Here is a 23,845-nt window from a genome sequence, read left to right on the forward strand (position 1 = left end):
CTCCTCCTCCAAAAGGAAATCACCCAACCTGGTTAAACTGCGGGAGAAGCCAGAGAAGCCGCGGACAGAGGAGAAGAAGGCTGAACTGCCCAAGAAGGCCCAATCGACACAGGATAAGACATAGTGGCAGCTGTTCTCATAAAAGCTAAGGGGGCTGACCGTGGGAAGGTATCCCCCGCGGAATAGAGGGTATCCCTGCCCCAAAGGTGTAAAACTGACGTAGTGACTTTGGCAAAGTATGCTGGTCCGCCAGAAAAGGGGACACCATCTCAGGACCCAGTTCCAGCCCCTCAGCGTCCTTACACGCGGTCCACAAGGACGCAGAAGAGGAGGACAGCGATGCTGGCGCAGGGCCTAGTGTCCCGATCACTCCAGCTCAACCGAGGCATGTGTCTCTGGACATCCTGTCGACCCTCCACACCTTGGTGTCAGAGATCCAGAAGAGGATGCCACAGGGCCCGGTTCCAACGGTCCCCCATGCCACCGATCAGCCGCCAGCAAAGAAGAGGAAGCTTCGTCCAACACCCCCATTTCAGCCTCCTCAAACCCCGTCAGGCCCCCTCTTCCCTCAGCAGACCCAGACACGGGCACAGGGACGGATTTGGCCACGACAACGACAGACAACGACGAGGATATCGTCACAGTGGGTGGCGGGTCTCTGCAGCCTAGGGCATCCCCACCGGATGAGGTGGGGTCGTTCCATTCCATGATCGCCAGAGCCTTCGAGCTATTACAGCCTGTGCCTGAAGAAAGCAGGAAGGAGGGGTTTTTTGTACCAGGCCAAGAGGAAGGCAATCATGGCAGTTCCCCTTCTGGACAACTTTTGGGAGGAGGGCCTTGCCCTTTTGAAGTACCCTTGCACGGCTCGCCCCAAACGGGATAGGATGGAGAGGAGAAGAAGTACCGGGTGCTGAAATCCGCACCCAGGTGCCTGAGAACGCAACCATTGCTGGATTCAGTGGTTTTGGTGGCCAAGAGGAAATGGTCAGTTTACCCGTCCTCGTCGTCTTCAGCCCCTCCGAACAGCATGGGGGAGAAGATAGACGCCATGGGTAGAAAGGTGATTTACACCGCTGCGTCCACCATCAAGGCGGACAATGCACTGGCGATCCTAGCCAGGTACAACAGGGAGCAATGGTACAACCTGGGTCCGATCTTGGAGTTCCTCCCCGACGACAAAAAGATGGAGACAATGTCTCTCTTCCAGGAAGGGGAGATAGCATCAGATCATGGCATCATAGAGGTGCTGGACGTTGCCGACACACGGTTCCGGCAGATGGGGAAAGGTGTCGGTCTTCGTCACCAAGGCTGGATGAAGGCCACGAATTTCCACCAGGAGGTCCAAGCGAAAGTACTGGACATGCCTTTCAACGGAGATAACCATTTCAGGAAGGTCATCGATGAGTCCCTACAGGCTATCAGGACGGATACAGAGCAGAGACAACCCATTCCCTGGGCACCCTCCAGGAGCACCGCTCTTCTTTTCGCTCCTCCAGAGGGAAGTCGAGCAGGTCTTCTAAGGGTTTTGCCTCATCGTACTGTCAGCCTACCAGAACCATGACTCAGCAAGCCTACGGAGGCTTTTCCCAGGCCTATGGTGGCAGAGGGCAGCGTCGCCGTCGCCAGCAGGGAAGGGTGCCGAAGCAAGCCTGAACCAACCTGGACGTCGGGCCCCAACCCGTGCACCCCGGTGGGAGGCCAGCTGACGAGGTTCATCAGCGAGTGGAAAAAGATCACCACCGACAGTTGGGTGCTGGATGCTCTCGCCCAAGGACATACCCTGGAGTTTCAGCACAGGTGTCTGCAGATATCTCCGGTGGCCCGTCAGGAGCAGCACATCCCTCAGCTCTTGGAGGAGATCCGACGGGCCGTGCTGCGAAAAGGGGCAATAGAGCTGGTTCCCTGTCTATTCCAGATACTTTTTGGTCAGAAAGAAGACAGGAGGCTAGAGGCCCATTCTAGACCTACGGCGTCTTAATAAATACCTCAAGTCCCAAACATTCAGGATGGTCACGTTACAACACATGCTCGGCCAACTGGAAAAAGGAGACTTTTTGATGTTTCTGGACCTGGAGGATGCCTACTTCCACATCCCCTTTCAGAGGAAACAGAGAAAGTTTCTATGCTTCTTAGTGCAGAGACAGCACTACCAGTTCATGGCCCTACTTTAAGCTTGAAGTCGGCCCCCAGAGTGTTCACGAAGTGCCTGCCAACTCGACGATTGGCTCATTTATATTTTGTATTTCTATTCGAGCTTTTAGTTTGCGTTCGTGACGGACTAAACCGTTTAGCGGCGCAGCTGGAACAGAATTTCAGAAAACACAGGAGATAAACCAAGGACAATGTCAGGAGCAGAATGGGTACTATGATATGGCATTTACATATCATCTAAATAAAAACGTCTTAAGTGCTTTGCAAAATTTGATAAAGTGTTTCAAGGGTCCTGATTTCTCTGGGGATAGTATTCCACAATTTTGGACCAAAAACAGCAAATCTTCTGTCTCCCTTTGATGTACGGAACAGTCACGAGTAGGTAATCTCTAGATGATCGTAGGCATGTAGACGTTTGATAGTGGCAGATCTTGTCTCAGATAGGATGGGGCTAATCCGTTCAAACATTTAAAAACAAGGCACGCCACCTTAAATTTGATGCGCTCTTCCACTGCTAGCCAATGAATTGCACGGCAAAACAGAGAGACGTGGGCTAGTTTACCCAGCCGATAGACCAGTCTGATGTCCGCATTCTGGGCTTTTTGAAGCCAGAATGCCCATCAGCTGGGTGTTGCAATAATCAAAGTGGGAATTGGCTAGCGCACCCACCTCCGAAGCATGGTCTTCGGTTGGGATATATGGCAGAGCATGCCGTAGGAGTCTCAGCGAGTAGTAGACTGTCTGTACTTTGCTTCCTACCTGGCCTTCACTGCCAAGGTTACCCTGCCAAATGCAGCCCAGGTTCTTAACCTTGGAAGCAAACCCCAATTTGGCACCAAGAAGGGTAGGGATTGGCAGTTCCTTAACAGCAGTGAGTAGATGTTTATGTCCAAACAATATAAACTGTGTCTTGGATGCATTCAATTGGAGCTGGTTACTAGACAACCATTGGCTGACTTCCTCCAGGCAATGTTCAATCTTAGAAATGCTTTGTCAAAATTTGCAATCGTGATTCCAAGATGGCCACCGCACTCTAAAGACGTGCGTGCAGGGCGCTCCGATAAACCCTGTTAATCTGAGAGCACAGATCCTTTATTTTATGCAATCAGCCGGAGCAAGCGAGTCTGTGGGTACCCTTGTATTGTATTGTATTATACTGTATTGATATTTGATAGAGCACAAACAAAACCAGTGAAGGCATCAAGGCGCCTCTCTGCCGTAACCCTGGGGCCAGCCTGATGGAAAAGAAGCTGACAGCAAGTCCCCAGCCTCTATGCCATAACGCGTGCTAAAATGGAACTATGTTCCGAGTGGGTCGCGGCCTGGCTGATTTAGAATCCACCAACGTATCGAGGGACAGGAGCGGTCTCGCCCCCTCGGTAAGAACCAACACATCGAAAGTGCCATAGTAAGTGGCTGCTAGGCTGGAATCGGGCTGCTTTCAAGGTGCTGGGCTGCCTTCCCTTTTGTTGTGAGAGGAGACGCCGTCTGCAAGAAGAAGTTATCTTTGAGCCGCAAGATTGAATTGGAGACTGTATTGAGGACCACAATACCCAAGTAAAGGAACTTTCTTTGGACTGTATTGCTAAAAGATTTACTGCGGTTTGAATTGTGAATTGTCTTGGGTGCTTACTGGGTGATTTATCTACCTTCTTGCAGCTTTCCACTTGGTGTCCCGCCCCCTTGTCACGCTCAGTCCTCTCCTCGCTTTCTGTATATAGTGAGCCCCATCGCGTGCGCGCATCGGAAGTGCCATAGTAAGTGGCTGTTAGGCTGTTTGGCGGGTGCGGAGTGCGTTGCAAATTTCTATCTCTGCTCTTATATTGCTATTATACACTGTTTGGAACTTACGGACCGAGCAGCTTTAGAAGAGGAAATTGTTGAAATTTGCTAAGAATTGGTAACTGTATTAATCTGTGGTTGTAGTGTGATGTCAGAGCTGGGTAATTGGATGTAACAAAGGAATTATTTCAATATGTTGAAGTGTGTTCAGTCCGCTTGGTGTGTTCCTGTTATCATGGTCAATGGACTCAGAAGCAAAAGAAAACTCGCAGGGGTGTTAAGCCCTGTAACAACAAATATGGAAATGTTAAATGAAAGGTCCTTGAACGAAGATTTAGCAAATCAAAATGCTTCACAGGATGAGGTTGTTCATTTTGAATGTAGCGAACTCAGCCCCGTTAATTTACCACAGTCTGAAAGCACGAATGAAGAAGGTGAGGAAACCTTAGATTCTATTAAAACTGAACAGCATAATGGAAGGGCACCCATTAATCCTGCATCTTCCCCCATTAAATATAATGTTAAGGAAGTAAATGATCGCACCATGCCAGTTAGCTTAAATCAGACCGATTTTGATAATGAGGAGTGGTTGAGGAAAAAGCCTGACCCAAAGGATAACATAAAAGGTGCTATGGGTGGTCTGAACGATTGTTCGATTCTCGGTCCAGCAATAGAGGCTGAAGTTGGAAAGAGAATGAGATTTTCTTTGGGGCCTTCTACACCAGTTTCTAAAAGAGCATTTGGAAGAGAAGATGTACATATGTTTAGTCTTCCAGTTCATTACAATCGTGGTTTCCACTCATTTTCAGGAGGTATTATTGAGGATGTGATGCATAATAACAATAGCCAAAAAGGATATGTTCATGAAAAGATCTCTTTTGTTAACTCTATCACTTCATTAGCATCTAAAAACCTTTTACCAATCCTATTGAACAGATTGACCTATTTGCATAAAAGACAGGAATCCTCCCTAGAGAAGAGGGGCGTAAATATGCGAGGCAAGAAGAAGAGATTGATCTCCGCGCCCGTGATATCCGGGGGTTTGGTGCAGACTTCCCGGTTCTATTCAGGATTCTAGATTTGCTGGATAAGGGACATGAGAGAACCCATTGTGAGTTAGGGGACCAAAGAGCAAATATGACTGACCTACTATGCAAGATAAACAAAGTAAAGGGACTCCTATTCACTTGTGAAGCTGTGTCTACTCTAGCAATGGGCAGTAAAAAGAGAGTATCCCTTAAGGATAATTCTACACAAACCCCTGGAGATGAGAGAATGGTAAATGTGGAAGTAAAATCATTTGCTGAAATGACTGCGGTACCCAAAGGCAGTATTTCGAACTCTGATCTGAAATCGAATAATCCTGCTCTGGAATCAATTGGAGCCTTGGGTAGCGCAATTCAGAAAATACAACTAGATATAGAGGCAGTTAAGAAAGCTATTATGGGTGAGAGAAATGATGGGATAGTGAGCCCACAATCACCGAAGCAGGGAAGGATTCCCATGAGGGTAGAGTCTGATAGTCCCTCAGTTCTCTTGGATTTGATTGACCTCTCTGATGACATAAAAGAAGAGATGTGTGGAAGGATGGTTGATTCTGAACTGGAAAGTGAGAGTGAAAAGCGGACTGTGGTGCTTACTAGGAGAGAAAAGAGAACTATACCTAGAGCACATAAAAGGGAAGTGAAGAGTAACAAGCCTAAAAATGCTATAAAAAAATATAAAAATAAAAAAATATCTTGGAGACTGCACCCAGTAATTCGTGGAAAGCAGTCACAGACAACCAAGACGAGGAGAATGGCATTGATTTGCACCAACTAGACAAAGAGTCTAAGGTACATCTGGACCTAATCACAGAGGGTTGTGGGAATGGGCTTCAACTACCTAAAAAGTGTACACAAAAGGTCAAACACCTGAATGCACGACCTGGTCAGGTTGGGGGGAATCCTATCGTTGAGATAATAACTCAGCCTCAAAAAAGGGGGCAGAGCGCACCAGCTGGTGTTGGTAATTCAGGTGCTCAAACTGCCTATCCCAATTCTATCCAGTAAATAATAAAACAATTGGAAAAAGATCTAAAAGAAAAAGTCTATAAACAGCAACCCTAGAAGCTCTAATAACGGCATGAGTGAGCCGATGGGCGAACCTTGGATGATAGGAATGATAGGTAGAGACAAGTAAGGAGAAAAAGTAAGGACGGGTTCCGCAGAGGGAAAAGAGGAGGGATCCCAAGAGGTAGAACTTGTACCTATGGACAAGATTAAGAAGCAACCCTCTTGTGATAAGATAGGTCCAAACGCTGATTCAAATGGGAATGAAGAGGAAGTAAAACAAGAAGTGTGTAAAGAGGAAAGCAACCATTATATAGGAATAAAGGAGGAGATTTATGAAGAAAAATTGGTTTCAGGAATGCCAGGTATCATGGGCTGGGAAAGCAATGTGGAAATAAATGGTAGAATTAGCCTAAATAGAACATTTATGCTGAAAACATTCCAAGCGATTCCCCTCTAAGAACCCTTCGTTCTGATTATCTCGAATGGATACGTCTTGCTACTAATTACAATCACTGTATGATATGCGGTTTCCAATCCATGATCATCATGAGGATGGAATGGGAACAGAGGGAAAACTTTACTGCACTTGGTCTCATTCCCTATGTTTTCAAGATGCTGAGAAATTCTTGGAAACTCCGCCTGAAATTGAGATTAAAAAAGATGAGACAAAACAAGCAGTACCGCAACTTAACATTAGTGCAGATACAAGCAAGCAATTGTTGGAATTAGTGATTGCACTAAATGGGGTCACAGCAGGACCAAGTGGAGCTGTATGTCCACCAGTGAAGGCTAACTCAGATACGTTAGCGTAGCAGGAGTCCACTTAGAGTCACATAATGGAATTGTTGTGGCCTGGCAAATTTTTTATGGTGGTTTGGCAACAAAGATCCAGGTGAATGTCCTGAAATTATCATTCTTCAAGAGACGATGCATATGTCGCCTTTTGACATTGCTGGATATGGTTGTTACTCAATGCACGCTACTAGAGGGTTAAAATGCAGACCCTTTGGAGGTCTAGCAATACTTGTGAGTAATACATGTAAATTCGATCCTGTGCTATTGTATGAAGATGCAAGTATAATGGTATTACAACTAAATCCCTGCAATACAAAAGATTTAGTCATGGTATTCATTAGTATTTATTGGATTAAGTCAACAACTTCCTGGGACCAAATTGTGAATGCGTTGGATGGAATCTTGGAAGGTTTATTTGTAAATACAATGCAAGTGGGGATTATAATAGGAGGTGATTTTAATTCCTCTTGTTATAAGAGTAAGCACATAAATGTGAGTTTGCAAAAGAAAAGGGTACCTTTGACCATAAAAAATGGACAACAGTGGGTGAGATACTTTTTGGGCTGGCACATGCAATTGGTAGAGTCCCTTCCTAGTCCAAATTTGTCTACTTGGAGGCGAGGTGAGCTTTGTACCTATATAGATCCCTTTTTTATATCAACCTTTACGGGTACTATTTGTGAACCAGTGCGAATATTGGATTATGGTTATGGGGATCATTCAGCCATTTCTATTGAGTTAAATATCCGCAATTGGAGCCTTGATTCTGATGTGATGCTTGAACTAATAGAGATTGACAGGCCTGGTCTGGCTATAAGATGGAATCCACACACTTGTGGGAGTATTAGGAAGGATCCTCTCTTTATATCCATCTGCAGAATTTTCTGAATGTGGATATAGGAATGGAGGATAAGACCAGTAACTTCATTCAGGCCTATGTGAGGAAAATTGCACAAGACATAAAGCCGATTTCAGCTGCTAAAAAACATAGGCATGCATTTGATTTACGTATCCATCACTTAAAAATTACTAAAAATTGTAACCTGAGAAAATTAACCAGATTTAATTTAGGTCTGGAGGTATATTGCATTGAAAAGAAGCGTATTCTTTTATCATATAAAAATCAGATTAATGAATTTAGGCATGCTACTGCTTTTAAAGATAATCAGCGTATGATGCATAACATCTTGGCTCATGACACAAGAAATATATGGACTCTTATCAGAACCTTGAATGCTCCAGACACCTATAATGAGCCAGCTATTCTTGGGTGTATTATATTATTATTAAATTCAAACTACCTAAAATATTTCATACAGATTGCACCCCAAATTACTCAGAGTCAATTCTGGAGCACTGTCCATGGTCTGTAGAGGACATAGTAGATGCAATAGCGAAACTAAAGGAATCTAAAGCATCGGGGCCGGACAGGATCCCTTCATGTGCAATAAAATTTGATGCGTATTTATGGGCAAGGATTCTCAAACTCAAATTTGACATAATATTCTCCTCTAAACCAATTCCACGCTCGTGGTGCTCTGCCATAATTGTGCCCATATATAAAAAAGGCGCGATGAACGACCCCCAGAACTTTAGACCGATTGCACTAACGGATGCTTCCTCTAAGGTCTTCTCACAGTTAATTCTAAAGGAATTACAGGCGTTTCTTTGTAGAAATGATAGCCTGTCCAAATATCAGATCGGTTTCTGGAAATCTATGGGATGCACTCTTAATGCCACTATTCTATCGCTCTTGCAATGTCAAACAAAACGAAAGGAGCCAGGAGCAGTCTATATGGCTGCACTGGATTTAAGCGCAGCCTTTGACACTGTAATAAGATCTAAGCTTTGGAACATAATGATTCACATTGGGATCCCAGTACACCTAGTGGCCTTGATAGCATTATTACACGAAAAGACGTATTATAGGGTACGTATCAGTAAAATGGGAACACTAACGGAACCAATTTGTACGGAAGTCAGAATGAAACAAGGCTGTTCTTTATCAGCGGTTTTATTCAATTTATACTTATCATATATTGACACCATATGGAAGGATATAATTAACTATCCTGCATGCCTTGCACATCTCAAACAACATTGCATACGTTTTGCGGATGATTTATTGTTATTCGACAAAACTCTGTTCGGGCTGCAGAATAAGTTGGTTTCCTTCCATTTATTTGCTGTAGAGCACATTTTAAAGATTAATCAGGCAAAGTCCCAGATCATAATCTTTTCGGATGGGAAGAGGAAAACAAAGACATTTAATTGGTCGATTGTGATGGAAGAGCTAGAGGTGGTTAGGGACATAAGATACCTTGGCTACACACTTATTGATCAGAACTCAAAAACAAGGTGGTAATAGCTCCTCGAGGAAAAAATAAAACCTCTGACTTCTCAAATGTGCATTGTATATCGAAAATATTGTTCCTTTTTGTTAGTCCCTATCATTCAATTTTATTTGTTAAAAATCGAACCGTGTATTCTGTATATATTTGACATATTTACCGCAAAGATCGATGACATGTTAGATATGGTGCAGGGAAAATTTGGGAAAAATGTATTGGGATTAGCAAACTTTATCCCTAATGATATAATTCGGCATGAACTACGTTTATTATCTCACTCAGGTAAACAAAATTGGAGGCTGTTAAACAATTATGGAAAAATGTTGAGTCCCCCTAAAAATTCGCTATACGTAGGTCCCCTCCCCCACCAGTCATACTCCTGCACTGCCTTCCTGGCCACCCCCACAATTGAGGACTGTTTCTGTATCCCTACATTCCGAATACCAGCGCTTGACACCTGTTGTCTGCCTTTACCCTTGCACTTGCCACCTGCTGGCCTTACCTTACTGTTATTATTTATTTATATCCTATGCACTGCACTATCCTCTTCCCTTTCCCCCGGCACTTCACCTCCATCCCCTTCCCTGCACTTGCGCGATCCGATTGACCCTTGGCCTAGTAGGATCGTTGTTTGTTTCCCCTCTGTTCTCCCTCCCTTGCCTCGTCGCGCCTTGAAACACTTGTGTATAGGCGCGTTATAAATGCCATATTATATCATATCACTGTAGATATTGATGGCAGCAAACACTGGGGGAACAAATCTCGCAAGCAGAATGGGAAGGGCTATAGAAAGATATCCCCAAATACACTCATTCAAACCAAATCATGGAATGTTGGTGCAAGCTGATGGTTCAGTGGCATTACACACCGGCTCGATTGCACAAAATGAAATCGACTATTTCTCTGCAATGTTGGAGGCATTGTGGTCTACTTGGGGGCTGGGGGCACATATGGTGGAGTTGTCCGAAATTGAAGGGTTACTGGGTGGAAATTGACGATAGTATGTCGCAAATATTTGGAGTATCGAAACCGCTGATTTAAAAAGGAAACAGTTTTCTAAACAACAATGTAAAACTTATGTTATTCTGCAATTGGCTGCTTTATTAGGAATAGCAAATAAATTGAAATCTAAACACTTACTGCACTTTGCCGACTGGTTCTCTAGAGTATGGCACTTTGTTACACTTGAGTAGTTAACGAACACTATTCAAGACGATTCGAAATTCTCACAAGACTAGCGGAAATACTTACACAGTGACTACAACATCCGATACTGTCGTCAGCATCTTCGAATTCTGGGAAGTAATTAAACATTCCTTTTTGCTTCTGTTGTGCTCTTTCTAATTTGTACCATGCAGGGGGGGCGGAGTTAGGGGCTAATCAAGAGGGGTTCATGGGGAGTTTCAAGGGGCGAAATTAGTGTTTGTTGTATTCAAAATGCTAATAAAAAAATAAATGTTCAAAACAGGAGGACCATATCAATTGGCTGGAGCTGAAGGCCATCTGGCTGGCTCTCAAGGCCTTCTTACCACTCGTCAGTGGCAAAACGATCCTCATGCAGACGGACAACTCCACCAGCATGTATTACATCAACAAGCAGGGTGGCACCAGATCCCCTCCTTTATGCACCCTAGCGGTCTGCATGTGGGAATGGTCCCTGGAGAATGGCATACACTTGACGGCAATCCACCTCCTGGGGGAATCGAACCTGGAGGCGGACAGACTCAGCAGGTTGGGTGCAGACAATTACGAATGTCAATTGAACGATCAGATCCTACAGGGGATCTTCAACAAATGGGGTCATCCACAGGTGGACCTCTTCACCGCATGGTACAACGGGAAGTGTCATCAATTGGCATCCTTGCAGGGTCTGGGTCCCTGTTCCTTGGGAGATGCGTTACAGATCCAGTGGAACAGCATGAATACATATGTGTTCCCTCCCACTCCCCTGGTACACAAGATGATCTGCAAGATAAGGGAGTCCCGGCACATTTGCATCATTCTGGTAGCTCCTTGGTGTCCGGCGAGGCCATGGTTCTCGGAGCGGCTCAGCTTGTCGGACCATCCTGCGGTGCACTATCCACTGGGCCCAGCTCATCTACTGTCGTAGCAGGGGGGCACCGTCATCCATCCTGCCCCGCTGAAGTTAGCGCTTGCAGCGTGGTTCCTGAACAGGTCACATGAAAGCATCTGTGTCTTTCCCAGGCTAGCCTAGATTGAGCGCAACTCCGTTGGTGACGGTACACTATATGAATACCTTTAACATTAACATCATTCAGGGTGCTAGGAGCGATGCGACCAGGAGCCAGTACAAAAGCAAGTGGACTAGGTTTTGCCACTAGGCGTTGTCCAAGGAGGCTGATCCTCTAACATGCTTCTTTGGACAATGTACTATCCTTCTCTGCAAACCTCGCTCACTGAGGAGTGCAAATAGAAACTTGCCGCACCTATTTGGCGGCCATCAGAGCCTACCGGAACTCGGAGGAGGAGGTTTTTTCATCCTCCAACCCGGTGGTGAAAAGGCATTTAGCGGGCCACACCAGGCTATACACGCCTATCAAGAGACCACACTGTAAAGGAGCCGCAAGCCAAGGTAAGTAGGAAACAGTTTATTTACTTAGTTTCCAGCAGTAAAGCATAAGACCCCCAACACAGTCAGCATCCAGGGTACAACTGAATAAAGCCAAGCATAAACATTGATGACATATCCTTCCAGAATGGTATAAGCACAAGGGATCCAATCTAGAATCACTGATGCCCTGCCTGACAGAACACAGAAAAGGCATTAGCACTTAGCAACAACAATAACAATACATAAAGCATTAGTCCCTTTATATAACACACACCCCATGTGGGACCTTAGTGTAGTGTTGGGCGCCTTGGCGCACAAGCCTTTCGAGCCAATGTCGTCCGCAGACATCAGGCTGGTCACCATCAAAACAGCCCTGCTCGTGGGTCTTCTTACGTCTGCACGCAGGGTTAGCGAAATTCAGGCACTAGTTACTTCAGAACCTCTTTCTTTTTCCATCTAAATGAGGAGACAGTGTTATCTACCTTCTTTGCGGATCCTAAGGACGATTCTCAGAGGGTTTTGCACTGTCTGGATGTCAGGTGCGCCCTGAAATTCTATCTGGACAGGACCAAGAACTTCCGCTAGTCGGAGGCTCTCTTCATCACCTTCGGGGGGTCAAGGCCAGGATATCAGGCATCTAAGGCCTCTATAGCAAGGAGGATGGTTTTGGCCATCAAGGAGGCATATGAGGGGCAGCATAAGCCGCTACTGGCAAACATGCATGCTCATGCGGTTAGAGCCAAGGCCACGACAGTCGCGTTCCAGAGGCAGGTCATTAGCATGGCTGCGACATGGGCCACCCCTTCGGCCTTCTGCAAACACTACTGCTTGGATGCCGGCTCTAGGTCAGACTCAGCATTTGGGCAGGCAGTACTTAGGAACTTGTTTTCTTAAGGAGGGTCACCTCTTCACCCTGGGGCTACATTCAGTTGTACTCGCCCATACAGTATGGAGGAAAGGGGACGGGACGTAGGAGTAATTATAAATCCATAGTTCCCTTTCCTCCATACGTCCCACCATCCTCCCCCCTAATAAAATTGGTGTCATTAGACAATGGTAATATTGTTGATGCATCTATGGGGACTGAGGAGTGGCGCTGGTGGGCGTAGTCAGGTGAACGCCTGCTCCCAGGGCTGTGCCCCACGTGCCACTACATTTAAAGGGGAAGAAGAGTTTTTCTGGTGAAAACGGTTCTGTCTCCCGTCCCTAGCGAGGGACGCCCATACAGTATGGAGGAAAGGGGACTATGGACTAGGAGTACGTTAGTCACTACAGTGATTAACTTATAATTTTAAGGACCAGGTAGGAAGTCCCTGAGGGAGGTTGGCAGCCTGCATTCAGGGAGCCATCTGTAGTCAGACCATTTTTAGAGTATAGGGGTTACTTTGCACTAGGGACTAACCCGGGCCCGGGATTCCTGGCTCATGGAGGGAGTGCCATGGGAGACAAGAGAGAGGGACAGCCCTAGTGTCATTTTCCCAAACCCCTTTTCCAGCCAGGGCCTCTAATCAGTTGCCTGTCACCATTAGTCCAAAGAAAGGTTCCGATTTTGACATTTTCAATAAAACCAGTGAACTGAGAGTGGGACTCTATGAAGAATTGTTCAGGCCATATGTGACACTTGCTACACAAGGTCCAAGCACATGTTAAACCGGTGTGCATTGGTTCGCGGAATAAGCTCTTATTAGAGCTAGTGGTGATTGGGAATCATTGTGAAGTGTGCCAGGAACATCGTTAAGAGACGATGAAGAATAAACTGATGGCCTTACGATTGTAGAGCCTACAGGGTTGGGTACAAAATACTGGTCGAACAGCCAGAGGGAGCAGGCAATATGGCTTGCTGATAAACCTGCCAAAACAGTGCTGCAAAAGGCCACCGCCCAGTGCTGAAGAAGCATTGTGAATGCCCCAAAACTCATCCTAAGGAGTGCTGGAGGAGATGTGAGGTCCCTGACTCGGCACGGAACGGACTGTGTAAGCTCTTACTGCCAAGGGACACGGGCCCCGTTGGACACAAGTCGGCCGCAATGGTCACCAAAATTCAAGGAAGGCAGAGGGACCGTCACAGCCGAGCTCCACAGTGAACTTGGGAAGGAACATCAGAGGCTGCGGTGCGAGCTGGAGTAGATAGGGGCCGTTGAAGAGACAGAGATGAGGCCCACCCAAGCAGCCTGAGGTAGGCGAGGGAGCTAGGCCCCATGGAGTATGTGGCCTTGCCACCGAGATTGTCAGAGGGGGAGGGGGCTGGCTCAGCTGAGTCCTGCAGCAAACCGAAGGCAAAGTGGTGCATGCCGCAACTCAGGTCCGTAGAGGGAGAGGCAGCGAGGCAGGCCCATGGAGCAGTGGGCGCAGGAGGCCAGTAGCCGAAGTAGAGGTGGGTAGAGTGGCAGATGACCTAAGTGTGGCCATGGAATGGGTGGGGTTACCGTAGCCTCCCTGCCACTCGCGTCCTGGGCTCACCCGGTCTGAATGAAATACTGAGACAAAGGTGTGTCCATAGGAGTAAGAGATAAGCCTTTGGAGACTGGACCCTGCTGGAAGATGGCCGCTACCTGGGTCACCCTGCGTTGAAAAGAAAGGCTGGGGCCCCCTGCATGGCTGGCTAGCTGTGCTGGGAGATGGTGGGCCCTACAGGGAGCACCATTGAACTATCCTAAAGCAGACAAGCAAGCTCCCTTTGACCCCCACCAGAGAAGGCATGGCAGAGCAGCACAATGGACTACTGTATAGTATACTAACCATATTGCAGGAACTGAAGGCATTGAGGAAGGACATTAAAATATCGCTTTCATGGATGGGAGGAGGGGTGTCGAGGATGGAATAGCGAGTCAAGGCCCTAGAGAGTAACCACATGTCAGTGTTACGCTCACCTGGTCTCTGCGGAGGCGTTGGGGCGCGGTTGCAGCCCTCCCTGAATTTGAATCACCAACTTCAGGCCTCTCCCTCGGTAGAAAAGCTGTGAGCGGTGGTACGTGGTGATACTGCTCCTGCGTGGAGATAAGAGTGTGTGAGTGCGCCAATCTGTGATTGTTGTACCTCTCGAACCATTCTCCCCAAAGTATGGTTTCTGTGAGCATACGCGGGCCCATAAAGCTCACCTGTGAATTATGGAAAGTAAGCTCTCCGTCCTGCTACTTCTGGCAGGGGCGCGTTGAATGGGATCTAGTTCCTTCACTGATCCCTGATAAAGATTAGTCCAGTCCAGCTGCAACTATGCTTCTCCTTATGATTTTTAAGTGTCTCTTGAGCTCTTGTGATTCTGTTCATTCTGTTTAATGTCTTTATATGTTGCTCCTTATGCCCGCAATAATGTCTCTCTTCTATTTTCCCTTGCAGGCGCTGCTGTCGACGATGGAGTGTGTCGTGCTGCGGTACCAAGATGAAGATTTTGGCATTCCGGAAAGTGTAAAGATGAATGCTCGGTTCGCCGAAAAGGTGGACAGGTAAGAACAGCTTCCCCCAGTTGGTACATATGCTGGCAGGAAGCAGGATGTCCCGGGAGCAGGGTCTTCAAAGGTAAGCAGGTCTGACCTCAGGCAACGGTGAGCGTTACGCTGCTGGTAAGTGCAGAATAACGCGAAGCGTCTGTCTTGAGGATCAGGCAGCTTATATAGCTGTGAATCCATTAGCAGCCACACCCAATAATACACTTGGCTGCTTAATGGATGGAATGTTCAAGGTTAATTCATCTGAAGTGCTTAATGGATGGGATGTTCAAGGTTAATAGATCTGATGTCCATAATAAAAGCTTTTTGGTGTTAAATGGATGTTCCTGTTTACTTTTGTTCATGAGCCTGGCGCCAAAGGTGCCAGGACAGTGTCTACCCAGGTCTCCTGTGCATGCGACCCCTGCATGCCTGTGCCCCTGACTTCATGACCATGACAGCCCTCGCCCTCAAGGCCCCTCTCAAGGGTGGTTCTCCTCTCGGTCCTGGTTTGGTTGGATTATTGCGATGGAACTGTCTGATTAAACGCGGAGCATGGACATGTTTACTGGGTTCCCATGTTCAGTCTTGAGGTCCGTAACCTTTCCAGTCAATTAGGTAATACAATTTTGATCGAACCACCTTGGATTCCAGGATGGATTTAACTTCATATTCTGGTTCTCCATCTATTACATCGGGCTCTGGCGGAGAACTAAGCCGTGTATTGGATTTCATTGGTTTGAGGAGAGAGACATGAAATACGGGGTGAATTTTCATATGAGATGGTAACTCCAATTTCATAGCGACAGGATTCATTATGGACTTTATAGTATAGTGGCCCAGGTATCTTGGGGGGAAAGCTCTTGGCCCCTTCAGGGGAATATATTTAGATGCTAACCACACCTTTTCTCCAATCTGGTAGGCGGGAGCTTCCTTCCGATGCAGATCAGCAAACAGTTTTTGTCTTTCCTTAGCCTTGGTCAGATGCTCTGTCACCTCCTTAAGAACCTGAGTGATGGTGTTATGCAAGTTTTTTATGGCTGGCATTTCCGGGGTATCAGGTGGATCAAATACTGAGGTCCTCAGATGTCTTCCGTGCACAGTGTAGAATGAAGTTTGTCCTGTGTTTGTGTGAACTGAGTTGTTGTATGCATACTCAGCTATCCCTAGATTATTTTTCCAAGAGTCCTCGGACTGTTGCAACATACACCGGAGATATTGTTCTAAAGTTTGGTTGGTTCGTTCAGTTTGCCCATCAGTTTGAGGGTGATGGCTTGAGGACAACCAGAGGTCGATTTTGGCAATTGTACAACACTTTCTCCAAAAGGCAGAAACAAATTGAGTTCCGCGATCAGATACTAATATTGATGGAAATCCATGCTATCGAACAATTTGCTCTAGGAACACAGAAGCGAGAGTTGGCGCAGGTGGGAGTCCCTTCAGAGGGATGAAATGGGCCATTTTGGAGAATACACCACAACGTCTAATATGGTGTTGTATCCATTGCAGGGTGGAAGATCTGTGATGAAGTCCATCGAAAAGGTATGCCAAGGTGCTGGTGGTACTGTTAGGGGATGTAGTAAGCCAGCAGGGTTCTGTTTCTGAGACTTGTGTTGTGCACAGACTCTGCAGGTTTCAATAAATTGGGGGATGTCTTTTCGCCAGGTTTGTTAGGGAGAATTCTCTGTTAAGGCTAATTTCCCAAACCTAGTGAGTCCCCCAGCAGCTTTGCTGGATTTTTGGGGTTTATTTTTCTCCTGCTAAGAGTGAGACTCTTTTTCTCCCACTCTTAGACATGATTTGAGGTGTTCCTTTGACTTTATATGTGTTTTATGGGCTATGGGGTCCTTTACCCCTTAGGGCTTCATGTGTTTTTGGTATGTGGGTTACACAGCACCCTCCGTGCAGTAACCCAGGGGTGTCGTAGCGACCCCCAAACATAGACTCCATACCCTGGGACTGACTACTGTCTCCCAGGGCATGTAAAGTCACCATTGGCTTTACTAGTCTTAAATTGTGAACAGAACCAGTACAAACCATCATATTGTGGACGTACTGGTCGGGGCAATTCGATTGCCTCGGGGTCTGTTGTTCGAGGGGGCACTGTCCAGTCCCCCCGACCGAGTTTTAGCTGGTGGCAGTGGACACTACTTTTTATATTCGATGCAAATATATTCCTATGGGATTTTCCCATTGTTCGAGGCTACCACTTTTTAAAATAGCCTTGAACATACCGCCAGTTTGTTAAATTAATAAAAATTCACTGGTTGGTATTTTTTGCCGAAACTCGGTTCCAAAATGGCGTTTGTGTTTGCTTCTGTGACTCCAACCCAAGTCGAGCCCTTTGTTCCACTTTTTGGCGGGCTTCTCCACAGAAGCCTCCAAAAGTGGTGCCACTCTGTCTGGGTACCACAGGGGGTATGGGAGGGGGTTTAGGCACCCTGGACTGAGTTGCCTCGGCAACTCAAGTCGCACTCTGGTGTGATTCGCCCAGTGGTGAGCCGCCTAGAGTGACAGCTAGGACTGATGAATGGGGGTTTCCTGCATAAAAGCAGGTCTTTGGGGACTGGGACTTCAGACGTCGCCACAGGACCAAAGAATCCGAAGAGGGAGAAGCTGAGCCGACCTGCAACGACAACACCACTGGTGGAGCCCTGCTGAACCGTCTCACCACTTTTCCCGACGACAGAGGAGATCTTCAATCCTAAGAGTCTTCTTCCTTTAACTGGTGGGGATAACCAGTTTGCCCGCCTTTTCACCTTCCCGGATGATCTTGTGGCGCCTTGCCTGTGCCAAGCACCCCGGCAACCGGGATACCACGTTTTCTCCAGTACCACGAATAAAAGGGTAGTACCTTTTAACCGGAGAACTCTGCGGCTGGTTTATTCCCTGGCAGTGCAACAACCTTCAGGCTTCCTCCACGTCGAGATCATCTCTTCCTCTGGACGACGCCACGACTTGCACGCGCTGCCAGGAACATATGCCCCCGCTGGAGTATCCTCTCCATTTTAAAGGTACTGTGTCCGCCTGGCCTCCCTCGCAACGGTCTGTGTGGGGTGACTCTTAAAGCCACAACTTACCACTTGGGTTGGCCCTAGGCTGGCTAACTGAACTTTTCTAAGATGAACTGATTCCTTTCTGAACTCTCTGCAAGACTCTCCAAGCCTTTTAAACTGTGTGATCTTGGGCGCATTGGTGTTCTACTCTCTCCAAGAGGGAGCATGGCCTCTGACCTTTTTGTTCACAAGTAGACTTTGACTTTCCTGCCTTGCTAAGTGCTTCTGAAGGATTGTGTTGTGTGCTGTTCCTAATTTCTGCCTTTTCCCTCCCTTTTTCTTAAACTTATTGGAGTGCCATCTTTAGTTAAGCACTCACCTCTGTCTGGAAATAAGTGGTGTTAACTAAGACTTGTCTAATAAGGAATAAGGGGTGTACATATGATAATAGTGATTGTGTTTTTGAACTTACTTATAATAATTGTGCTAGTGTGTTTCTAAGTGTGTCTTTAAATAAATAATTATATACTTGATACCAAAGCTCTGGTCAGTGTTTGTTTGTGCTACTGTATTTTGGTACCTATCTTGTATACTCTATATACTGTCTAACTCTTCTTAAGAGAAGTCTGGCTGCTCAGCCAAAGCTACCAGGTAAATCTGGGTGGTACAGACTGCTACCAATTGGGTTTACTGCCAACACTTGTAGTCTTAAGCCTTTTGCAGTGGTCCCTAAGGGAACTGCACAGGTTTCTGCCTAACAAGTTTGACCACCAGTAATTTTGTTTTACCTTAGGCTGAGTTTTGGCTATTCCTGGGTGTCCTTCCACTAACGAATCGTGGTCATTTGTGATGATTTGCTTTTTCAGTTCTTGGTCTTGGACATATAATCGTCCCTGGAAATACGGTAGATTCTCCAGCATGGGGTCTGGCATGGATTCACATGCTCATGAATATTCCCCGTCGTCAGGCTGGGAATCCTCGGTAAAGAAAAAACCAGTATCAGTTTCGTTTCTGATCTGTCTTTCGTAGTAATAACCAATCACTGGTCTCTGCGTCATACTGACCACAGCCAATGACTGCCCTCTACCTAAGCACCGCCTCTGGCAGCCATCTTCAGATTTGGAAGCACGTGAAGTGGCAGTATGACCAAGTGAAGAGCCGCAGAGGGGTAGGCGGGAGGGTTCGCATGTGAATCCATGCCAGACCCATGCTGGAGAACAACAGTTACAGGTAAGTAACTTGTTCCTTCTCCAGCATGGGGTCTGGCATGGATTCACATGCTCATGAATAAAGAATACACAGCAGTACACACATGCACAACCACGGGAGGTGGCAAAGGCTCAACATTAAGCACTACATCAAACTCAACATTAAGCATCTTACCTCCTCACCATGCTCACCTCAGGCGAACAGGTTGCGCAGTTAGTGACAGTTAGTGCGCATCGTGAAGCAGGCTACAAGCGCTTACTTACGTGCTTCCAGGCGCTTCTATTCCTCACGCGGGTTCGATCCTCAACTCTCATCAGCCCGCCATCCGCCATCGCCGGAACCCTGCAAAACAAGAGATATCATTACAAAAGACTTTTAAGACATTTGAAGTGCCCAGAACTTACCGTTCGTGCAGTTAACGACGGACAGCAGTCCTCTGAGGTCAAGAGGCCTGCACCCTTATCCAGTGAAGAAACTGGTTACGGCACCCTGCCCCGAGGCAGATGGAGAGCTCGGCGTTCACTTACCTAAGGTGAGGGTGTTAACCTTTGGGGTTCTACAGGAGAAGAGAAAGGGAAGAGGAGAGAGGCACCCAATAACCCCAGTTCATTAATCCCATATTTTCTATCTGCAGACATCTTACTCTTCGAGTCAGACATACAATGCACAGAGGTCCAGCCCAAAGAGCCAACCGTGTGTTACACATCACCTTTGAAGATACGGCATTCACCCAGTGAAGACGGGCGCCTCTGCGGGAATCAGGTGAGCGTTACAGTTGGTGAGGGCCATTTCAGGATTGTATCCACCTTTCGTGTGTCCATATGTACGCCTTGTGGTGTGAGCATGAAACCGAGAAACTCGACCTCGGTTACATGGAAAAAACATTTTTCCAACTTGACACACAATTGGTGTTGTCAAAGTTTCTCTAAGACTGCCCGGACATGGCCTACATGTTCTTCCACGGAATTTGAGTACATGAGAATGTCGTCAATGTAAACAAGAGTGCAAACGTCCAATAGTTCAAGGAGTACATCATTCATAAAGAATTGGAACGCCGCGGGGGAATTACATAGCAGGAAGGGCATGACCTGGTATTCAAAGAAGCCCTACTTCGTGCAGAAAACCGTTTTCCACTCGTCTCCTTCTTTACTCTTACAAAATGGTACGCTCCTCTTAAATCCAGTTTTGTGTAGATTTGAGCACGTTTCACTTGATCCAGGAGCTCTGGTATAAGTGGTAAGGGATATTGATTATTTTTTATGATTGATGGCTCTATAGTCGATGCAAGTTCTTAAGTCCCCCTCCTTTTTAAGCATGAAGAATAAGGGCGAGGAGGCAGGTGACTTGGACGGGCAAATGAAACCGTTCGCCAGGTACTAATCCAGATAAGTTCTAAGATGCTGGTTTTCCTGTTCTGTTACAGCATAAATTCAGCTGCCAGGGATCTGAGCTCCGGATATAAGATTATCTATTGACAATCGTAGGATCTGTGTTGGGGCAGAATGTTGGCTTTCTCTTTTTTGAAGACATCCTGGTAATCTTGGTATTCAAGTGGTAAGGAGCTGATGAGGCCCAACACGATTCCTTTCTTCGGTTTCAGATTGGTGTCATCTTTTTTGTAACATGTGTCGGCACAATCATGAGGAAATGTCAGAACTCGTTTCCGCCAGTCGATCCGAGGATTGTGGGTCTCCAGCCAGGGCATTCCCAACATCATCTGGAACTGAGGAGCACCGATGAGATCGAAAGTAATGTCCTCTTGATGCCCGCCCTGACACAGAAGCTTGACTTTCTCGGTGTATTGTGTTACCGGGCCGGATGATAGCTGAGATTCATCCACAGCAGTGACATTTTCCAATTTCTGCTTCTGTCAGAGAGGAAGGCCTATTCAGAGAGGCAAATCTTGGTCAATGTAGTTACCCACAGCCCCACAATCAATATATGCCTCCAAGGCATGTATTTTTGATGGCTGCTTGCTTGTAATTCACCAAAAGCACTGGAAGGACTAGATGTGAGGTCTGCACGGATTCCTTTTTCATGCTCGACCAGCAGACCCATACACTTGCCGGGCATTGGCATTTTTCCCGAGTCCTGTTCTTCTTCTTCATCAGTTTAATTTATTTATTTATTTATTTATTTATATTTATATAGCGCGCAAGCAGCCCAGGGGCATTGAGGCGCAACTTAGTTACATGGTACATATGATAGCGATTGTTGACACATTATGAATAGGACAAGAAATCATACTGTTGTTACAAATATTGCATTTGGTCGTTTATTACAACAAATATGATAAGTATTCGTGCAGATGTGTCGGTCCTTATGTGAAGAGGGTAGTTTTGAGTGTTTTGCGGAAGGTGGTGAGGGAGTCCTCGCCACGGATAGTGGGAGGTAGGGCATTCCAGTGGGTGGGCGCGAGATAGGGGAAGCTGGATCCACCCGCTTTTACTGTTTTTACTAGTGGCACAGAGAGCATGTTGGTGTACGGGGATCTGGTTGGCCTGGTAGTGGAGACAGGGCGGATCCTTTGAGAAAGGTATGCAGGAGCAGTGAAGTGAATGCACTTGTGGGTCAGTGTCAGGGCTTTGAATACGATCCTTTCCTTTATTGGGAGCCAGTGGGCTAGTTTTCTGGCTTCAGAGATGTGTTCTCTTTTAGCAATGCCTTGGGCTGCCCGGAGAGCATTGTTCTGTATTACTTGTAGTCTCTCTAAGTTTTTGTTGGAGGTTCCTAGAAAGAGTACATTGCAGTAGTCTAGCCTGGAGCTGGTGATGGCTCTGGCTATGTTGGTGCAGTTCTCTTTGGATAGAAAGGGCCTGATTGCGTTGATAAGTTTAGCATGATATGCAGCTGCAGATGCTATTGCGTTGACTTGTCTATCCATGGATAGGCTGGAGTCCAGGTAGACTCCCAGAGTTTTGACAGAATCGGAGACCGGGATTTTAATGGAGTCAATGGTGAAGTGGCTGAATTGGGCATCTAGGTTTTTTAGCGTGTCGGGGGAACCTACCAGGAGGAGTTCCGTCTTGTCAGAGTTGAGGCATAGTCCGTTGTCAGCCATCCAGGCTTGGATGGTGTTGTAGAGGTTGTTGAGGGTCAGGGAGTCGGTTTCATAGTTACCTGTGAGAGTGAGGAGGATCTGAGTGTCGTCGGCGTAGTTGGTTTATGAGATGCCCATAGCGTCGAGGATGAGGAAGAGGGGTCGTGTGAAGATGTTGTACAGGGTGGGGGAGAGACAGGAGCCTTGGGGTACACCACAAAGTATAATAGTTGGTGATGCGGCGGCTAGGTCAGAGAATACTTGCATGGTTCTGTCTTGTAAGAAGGAGGTGATCCAAGCTGTGGACTCTGGGGAGAATTTGGCGGTGGAGGAAAGGTGGTGGCATAGGACGCCATGATCCACAAGGTCGAATGCTGCGGATAGGTCAAGTTTGTCTGTTGCCCCAACCGTTTTCTTGGGTGGTTTTACCGGGCAGTCACGGAGGAAGTGACCTGCTTGTCCACAATATAAGCAAAGCTGTTGTTGTCTTCTTTTTTCCCTTTCTGCGTTGGTAAGGGGACTTCGTAATCCACCAATTTGCATTGGCTCAGACTGTTCATGTGGTTTAGTCTGATTCTCACAAGGTCGTACGTAAACTGACCGTTCTTCTGATCTAGCTCGATTTGTTTTCCGATTCTGCAACCTATGATCGAGTTGCACCGTCAGGTCTATGTAGTCCGCACACCTCAGGTGGATTCACCACTTGCGCCAGCACATCCTAAGTTCTTCACGTAACCCTCAGTAAAAGAGTGTAGTCCTCTTCTCCTCTGGCCAGTTGGTACGAGACGATTGAAGGTTGCTATATAGGTTAGTAGATCTTGACTCCCTTGTCTGAGTGACAACAACTCGTTATCCAGAGCTTGTCCTTGAGTATGACCGGCAAACAACTTCTCCATCTCATGTTGGAAATTCCCAAAGTTCCGGAGTAAAGGGTCATCTTGGTTTACCAAAGGTATAGACTAGTCCCCCACACTACCTCCTAAATACGAGAGCACAAACGCCAATTTGGCTTGGCCATTTCTGCACAAGAAATTAAGGCGACATTGGTTCATAAATATAGCGAACTTGTTTGGGTCAACGATGAAGCGTTCGGGAGGGGCTAGAGGCACTGCTCCAGGAAGAACCACCTGAACCGGTGTTGATTGCTGTGGTGTGGAAGAATGAGAAGAATGGGTTACTCCAGGCAGTGGAACCTGTTCTGCTTGTGCTTGTAGCATTTGTCTTGCCAATTCGTCAGCTCTTTCTCGGGTTGCAATAAGATCCCTCCGTAATGCATTGGTTTCCTGTCTTGAAGCATGTACTTCAGCCTGTAATTCCCCTAGTAAGAAGGCTAACTGATCTGTTTCTGAAGTTTCCATAAAGCCCAGACAGAGAATTTTTGACGCTTCGCATTCTGTTACGCTCACCTGGTCTCTGCGGAGGCGTTGGGGCGTGGTTGCAGCCCTCCTTGAACTTGAATCACCCACCTCA

The 23,845-nt window shown here is 46.7% G+C and overlaps 1 protein-coding gene across 1 annotated transcript in view; it reads left to right on the forward strand.

The window, feature by feature from the left end:
- Nucleotides 1-23,845, forward strand: part of LOC138565982 (transmembrane protein 272-like) — a 2,717,663-nt gene that overhangs the window by 1,080,610 nt on the left and 1,613,208 nt on the right. The window lies entirely within an intron of this gene.

The sequence above is a fragment of the Ambystoma mexicanum genome, chromosome 2p (assembly GCF_040938575.1).
Source record: "Ambystoma mexicanum isolate Mex_15411 chromosome 2p, UKY_AmexF1_1, whole genome shotgun sequence".
Taxonomy (NCBI): Eukaryota; Metazoa; Chordata; class Amphibia; order Caudata; family Ambystomatidae; genus Ambystoma; species Ambystoma mexicanum.